Source organism: Octodon degus, unplaced genomic scaffold (assembly GCF_000260255.1).
Source record: "Octodon degus isolate 3935 unplaced genomic scaffold, OctDeg1.0 scaffold00005, whole genome shotgun sequence".
NCBI classification, from domain to species: domain Eukaryota; kingdom Metazoa; phylum Chordata; class Mammalia; order Rodentia; family Octodontidae; genus Octodon; species Octodon degus.
Genome location: NW_004524581.1, coordinates 31551212 through 31558054, shown reverse-complemented (window position 1 = coordinate 31558054; position 6843 = coordinate 31551212). Strand labels below are relative to the sequence as shown.

General features: G+C 44.4%; 1 protein-coding gene across 2 annotated transcripts in view; it reads right to left on the bottom strand.

Moving 5' to 3' along the window:
- The window catches only part of LOC101592846 (antigen peptide transporter 2), a 113210-nt gene that overhangs the window by 71550 nt on the left and 34817 nt on the right, over nt 1-6843 (bottom strand). The window lies entirely within an intron of this gene.

The following is a 6843-nucleotide window of genomic DNA, read 5'->3' as shown; positions in this document are numbered from 1 at the left end:
CTGTGGTTGGGTGGAACACTCTGTGTATGTCTACCAAGTCCATTTGATCCAAGATCTGGTTCAGTTGTGCTACTTCTTTGCTAATTTTTTGTCTGGTTGACCTATCTATTTGGGATAAGGGGGTGTTAAGGTCTCCTGTTAAGATTGTTGTATTAGATATTAGATTTTTCATGTCCATTAAAGTTTGTCTTATATTGTTGGGTGCTCCCGTGTTTGGTGCATACATATTTATGAGTGTTATTTCTTCCTCTTGAATTTTTCCTCTAACTAGTATATAGTGACCTTCTTTATTTCGTTTGATCATTCTTGGTTTGAAGTTGAGACACAAGCTCTTAATATGTCCATTTCACCCTTGGAAGTTAAATTTTAAAATATGTTAGAGAAAAAATAGAAAAGTGGAAGAAGAGGAAGAGATTAGAACTAAGACTGAAGGACAAATGGGGTCACAGCAACTTTGGGAAACTATTGCAGAAACTGGAGGAAAAGAGATAAAAAGAACAGAACCACAGTCACAAAGAGGCTAGAAACCACATTCACACTCATATAAAAACAAGATTAAACAATGAAGGAGAAAGAAACTTGAAAATAAAAACCAAAAACAAAACCATCACCACAACAACAAACAAATAAGAGTCAAAAAGAAGAGTCCACTTCCAGGCTTATCTCTGCTGTCACTGTAGACAACATGTGGAGACATAGTCCCGATCTGTGTTGATTTATCCCAGCAAGCCAGTAGCAGCTTCTTGGCAGGGTGGTGGATAATTTTAGCGAGACTGCACCTTCTAGAGGCCAAGACCGGACTCATGCAGCCTGCAGCTGTCATCGTACTTTCCATGGGCCTGAGCCCAGCTGGGAGCCACTAGATGGGTCCCATAGCCTGAGTTCTAAGTTCTGAGCCCAGCTGGCCCCTTCCCGAGATGGCTCCCAGCCAACTGCTCTCTCAGTCACAGGACTAAGCCCTCAGCACTCACTGCCAGCTCGTGTGCTCTTTCACACCTGCTGCTCCCCTCCACTGCTGCATCTCACCATGGAGGCCTCTGGGGTCACCAACAGTCACCATGTGTCAGTAGGTTTGAAGGACTGCTACTTTCAGAGTCCTGTCTCAGGGAGGATGGTGCCAGCAGCTGTATCCCTCTTCACTGAAGTGTCTCTCTTCACTCTCTCCATGGCTCCAATTCATGCTTGAGATCCTACCTGGGTCCCCTGGACCCACTTCCCTCCGTCATGTCTTCCTCACGTTGCTTGCTATATTCCAGCATCTGGATGGCAATTCTCAGAAAGGTTCTTTCTCTGTTTACCATTCCACCAACTTGGTGCTCCCTAGAGGCTAAGACCTGGATTAGGGCAGAGGCCGGGGAAGGAGGCGCCTCCTCTGCTGAGGGCAGGCAGGAACCAGAACTCTGGACAGCTGTCTGCGGGACTTAGAGCAAGACAGACTGCAGTGCATGCAGGGTGCAGGGCAGAAAGGGTCATGAGAGGAGGGGGCATAGCAGGTAGGGTCCCGGGAGGGACTGGAGCCTGTCTATAGAGTGTGAAGAGGCGTGGCCAGGGCAGCTTAGCAGGATGCACCCTGGGCCTGGGTCATGGGAGTCACTTTTCTGTAATGACTGAAAATGCTTTTCAATTTAATAACTTTTTAAAATGTTGTTGTATTTTCTATATATTGTGTAGCTCTGCTGCAAACAGCCTTATTTAGTTTTAGTGTAATGTACTGGTGACTTCTAGTATCATTATGACCATCTCATCTCTATTAATAATTTTGGTCTTTTTTTTTTCTTTCTGTGAACTATTTGTGCTGCCTTCTGTTAGTGTATTCCTTTTGAATCTTATACTAGGTTTTGTTTTTAACATTTTCATGATTTTAGATCTTTCTGCGACCCCTGCAAAAAGTAAATACCTCGATTTTGTGGCACTGTGAATCTAATCTGACACTGTTCCAATTCACAAATTGAAGGTATTTGCATGAACTGTAATTATCAGGCCACCTGAATGTTTCTGTTATATTATGCTATTTTTTTATTCTTACTTTGCTTTTATTTTCATTACAATTGATTAAACATGCAAATATTCTTTGACTACCCTCTGTTGATGTAGGAGTTTTGAATTCTGTCAGCTAAAAGTTAACCCTTACTTTTAATTTGACTATCTAACTTGGCAATAATTGAAATTAATAAATATCTCAACTTTCCTTCCAAATGAGATATTTATTGGCCTATATCATTCTGCATTCTGGCTTATCAATGTTTTAGACATGTTTGTTGTTATTTTATGTGTGTTTATTTTTCTCATCTTAATTCCCACTTTTTCTTCTGGGTTCAATATTTTTTGTTTCTTAATGGATACTAAAAGGAAAGCCAATGACAGCTAGAGTACCATGGCACTTTTCTCCCACAGAATCAGCAAAATCTAAAAGGTTAACAATACTGATAATAAAGGGAAAAGATAAACTCACATATTGCTAAGACTAAATGGGTACAACCACTAGTGAGATGATTTTGCAATCTCTATCAAGAATTTTCTTGCAGTGGCAAAAGATTTCTGGTAGCCTAACTGCTCAATAGTAGGGGGACACTGACTAAATGAAATATAGTCCTGCTACAAAATAGAATCTGCACTTGGAAATATGGTATTATAAGTTGAACTAAATTCAGAAATTTTAAATCTTTAAATAGTTATTGCCTACTCCTTTCTACTTTGAGAATTCTAATTATATGAATATAAGTTTCTTGGTTTTGATGCAGTGAACTATTTTGACTGATCTGTAAATTCTTTCTTCATTTTTATTTTGGACAATTTTATTGTTATATTCATTTATGTTTGTAAATAATTTATTTTCAATTTGTAATCTATTAAAAAATTAAAATAGGGGACTGGTGAGATGGCTCAGTGGTCTAAAGCACCTACTTGGAGCAAGCTTGGCAAAACACAGGGACCGCGGTTCGATCCCCCAGCACCACATGCCAGCCAGCCCCACCCCCTGGTGGGCTGAGCTGGCCACACACACACACACACACACACACACACACACACTAAATAAATAAAGGCACATTTTAAAAAATTAAAATAAAATAAATAAACGAATCTGCATAGGCATACATTTTAAATGTAACAAGTAAAGTTCAAAATAATTGGCTTAGGGAGCTATTTGAAAAAAACGGGGAGCAAAAATATATGCATATCTTTGTTTAAATATACATTGCTTCTCTCCATAATGATAAATGTACAGCTCAGAGCTGGATTGCCTGATAAATGGTGGGGAATGGTAGAAGTAAGGCATTTATCTGTATATTTTTTATGCCTTTTGAATTAAAAATCTCAATATACTGCGTATTTAAATAAGTAGTGTTGGGCTGGTGAGATGGCTCAGTGGTCTAAAGCACCTACTTAGAACAAGCTAAGCTAAGCAAAAACACAGGGACCGCGGTTCAATCCTCCAGCACCACATGCCAGCCAGCCCCGCCCCCTGGTGGGCTGAGCTGGACACACACACACACACACAAAATAAATAAATAAATAAATAAATAAATAAATAAGTAGTGTCTTTTAAAAAGTTATAAAAGAATGAGTAGATGTAGCGAATACAGGCAGCTTCTTTTCAGAATTGATCCTACCCCATCTTAAAACTCCATGTTCTCATCCGCAGAATTGGGAGAGCATTGTCTGCTTCACAGGATTATCTTGATGATAAAGCAAGGAACTATATATTGGGCCTGAATTAGCACAGTCTTAGCATACAATAAGCACCCTGGTTTGGGGCGAGGTTGTATTTTAAGGAAGGGTCTACGGGGTGTTCAGGGTCTCACTACTAGATTGGACTCATAGCTGGGATTGCAGGCGTGCACCACCGTATGCAGTCACAATTGCCGTCTCAGAACACCCCAGAGGGCGGGACCAGCACAGCAGGCCTGGGGATTGAACCCCCAGCCCTTGCGGCTGCTTGTAGGCGCTTAATCGGCTGAGCTATTTGGCCAGCCCTAATAAGCACCCTTTGAATGATGATTATTATTAGAATTACAATTCATAAATTCCGCAAAACTCAATTCAAATCCCAATGTTTCTTAGAACTCCTAGGTGGCACCAGACTCCTGGGTGACACTGAATCACTCAGCACCAAATGGTAAGATCTTTCCCCTCACTCTGTAGTCGTGCTCCACAAAATCCTCTACAGTCCACCAATGTGGCCTCCAAGTGACAGTCCTACTGGGTGGAGACATCAAGAACTTGAAGTTCAACACTGCTTCTACACAGGACAGGACAGGACAGGACAGGACAGGACAGGACAGGACAGGGCAGGGCAGGGCAGGGCAGGGCAGGGCAGGGCAGGGCAGGGCAGGGCAGGGCAGACAGGTTAGGACTGTTTGGAAGTTCAATGAAATCTATTGTTTTCCTAAGGGTTCCCCTTTCTGCTTTCATTCTCCCTTAGAAAGTGTGAGCCTGGGTGAATGGGAAAGACACTGGAGATAAGTGACAAGGCGGAGCAGTCACGAGGTGAGGAGATGGCAGGATGATGGGAGCAGGAGGCATGAAGGAAGGCCTTAGCGTCTGTCAGTCTACAGCATCTTCCTGTGTCTCCTGTCAGAAGACCTAAGTTTTCCTCCCAGCCCTCCCAGTTTCTCCATCTCTAAAAGATGATGTCACTGTTATACTTTTAGGATGCCTTCCAGGTTTAAGGAGTTACTATCTATGGGGCTACTGAGAACATCAAAGACTGTAAGATCAATGAGGTGCAAGCCTCATTCCTGTGAGGGCTGCAGTTCCCATAAATTTGGGAGGTGCAATAACTACTGTCCTTCTCATACAGAGAAAGGACATTGTGTGGGGAGGGAATCAGGCCAGCTTTCTCTCTCGCCAATGCCTTTCACATTTGCTGGAGTTTGGAAGGCAGCGGCTGTGAGCTGCCAGGCAGCAGCAGGATGAGGCAGAGGCTGACTTCGCAAGATGCCTCCCACTCTCGCCCCACCTGCTCCTAACAACTGCCATGCAGGAGCAGATCAAAAGCCAGAGGTCTGGCACACCCACTGCGAAGGCTGTAAAGTATTCTGTTTCCAGGAATACGAAAGTTTCCCTTTCCTAGAACAGGAGACTTTAAAGGTAAGTCCCTCCCAGCAGCCAGTCACGTGCGGTGTTGGCTTCCCAGTGGGTGGCACACACTGAGGTTCATTCATACTGAGCAGACTCCAACTGTGTGAGGCAGGCCCTGTGCCAGGTAGCAGACAGGCAGCATAAGATGACTGGCCTTCACAGCAGGAGGTGTGCTCTAGAGGACAAAGGGGTGTGGGGGGAGCTTAAGAAGGGCTGTAAAAAAGGAAAGCCTCGGGCCACAGAAGCACAGGGAAAGGGGACTTTGTCCATACTGAGAAACAGGAAGGCTTCCTAGAGGGGTGAAGGCTGTGGGAAAGCAGGGGAGGGTGCTGCAGGGAATGGGCAAGAAAAAGGGGGGCCAGGAAGTTGGCAGTGGCCGAAGGCGAATGCACCAGGAAGGGAGACGGGAGGCTGGGGACCCTTGCGTGCTCTGCAAAGGGCCTGAGCAGAAGGAAGGAGGACGCGGGAAGCAGCTTCCAGAAAAAACATCATCCCGTCTCGTGTGGCTTCTAGAAAGAAAGCTGAGTTCATGACAGAATGGCTGGGAGCGGGGACCAGGAGGGCAGCCTTCCTGGAGACTGGACGCCCTGAGACTGAATGGAGGCCGGCACAGAGGGGCGAAGACGGTGGATTCAGAGCTACGTGGAACAAGAAGCAACCCAGCTTTGCCTGATCTGACTGTGGGCTGGAGCCAAGATGCACACGTGAGGCAATACCTGTAAATTCATTAAGAGTGGGGACTTCAGGGTCAAGCCTGGGTTCCAACATCAATCTATTCCACCATTGTGCAACCGCAGGACAGCCATGTCATTTGATGCTTCGATCCTCAGACTTACCATCTATAAATTGAGAGTAACGAGGAATCACCAACCTTGTGGGCTGGGTGGATTAAAAATGCTAACTCTTGGCTGGGAAGGGGTGCGAAGGGCCCGAGGCAGGAGCAGGGCGCAGCACCCTTTCAGAACGGACACCACAGAGCTCCAGCACGGGCGCCGGCAACTCCAGGGTCTCGGCCCAGCGGGAGCCTCGGACAGGGAAGGACCTGCCAGGGAAGCACTCAGCACTGCTGACGCCTGTGAGACCCTTCTGGCCCCCTCAGGCTTTGGCGACTATTCCTACTACCGCTCTGTGGAATCGAGATTCTGAAGGGACAGATTCTGGAATGGAAAGTGAGTTGTCCATGGAAATAATGAAGATTAATGAAAAACTCACAGAAGCTCAAAATGAAGCCGTCATAAAAGACACTGGATCCATTGTCTGAGCTAAACAGAAAATATTTATTGAAAATGTGAGTAAAGCTTTTGAACAGAATGACTTTGAAAAACCCAAGGAGGGCCAGGGAGATGGCTCAGTAGAATAAGTGCTTGCCTGGCAAGTACAAGTGTCTGAGTTCAATCCCCAGTTCCGCAAAAAAAAAAAAAAAAGAAAAGAAAGAAAGAAAAATCCAAGGAAATTTTAACAAAGATGATTTAAAACTTAACAAAATTTTAATAAGTATTTTCAAACGTAGAAGAAAAGATCAAGTTAAAGATGACTCCCCTCAAAAAATAAGGACTAGGGGTGAAATAAAGCCCAGACGTGATGGCGCAGGCCTGTAATCCCAGCACTGACTGGGGAGGCTAAAAACAGGAAGATCACTACAAGTCTGAGCTGCATAGCAAGACCCTGTACCAACACATAAATTAAAAAAAAAAAAAAAGACGACTCCCCTTTAATTAACTCTCAGTGTCAAAAGTAAAGTACACCCCAAAAAAATACAAA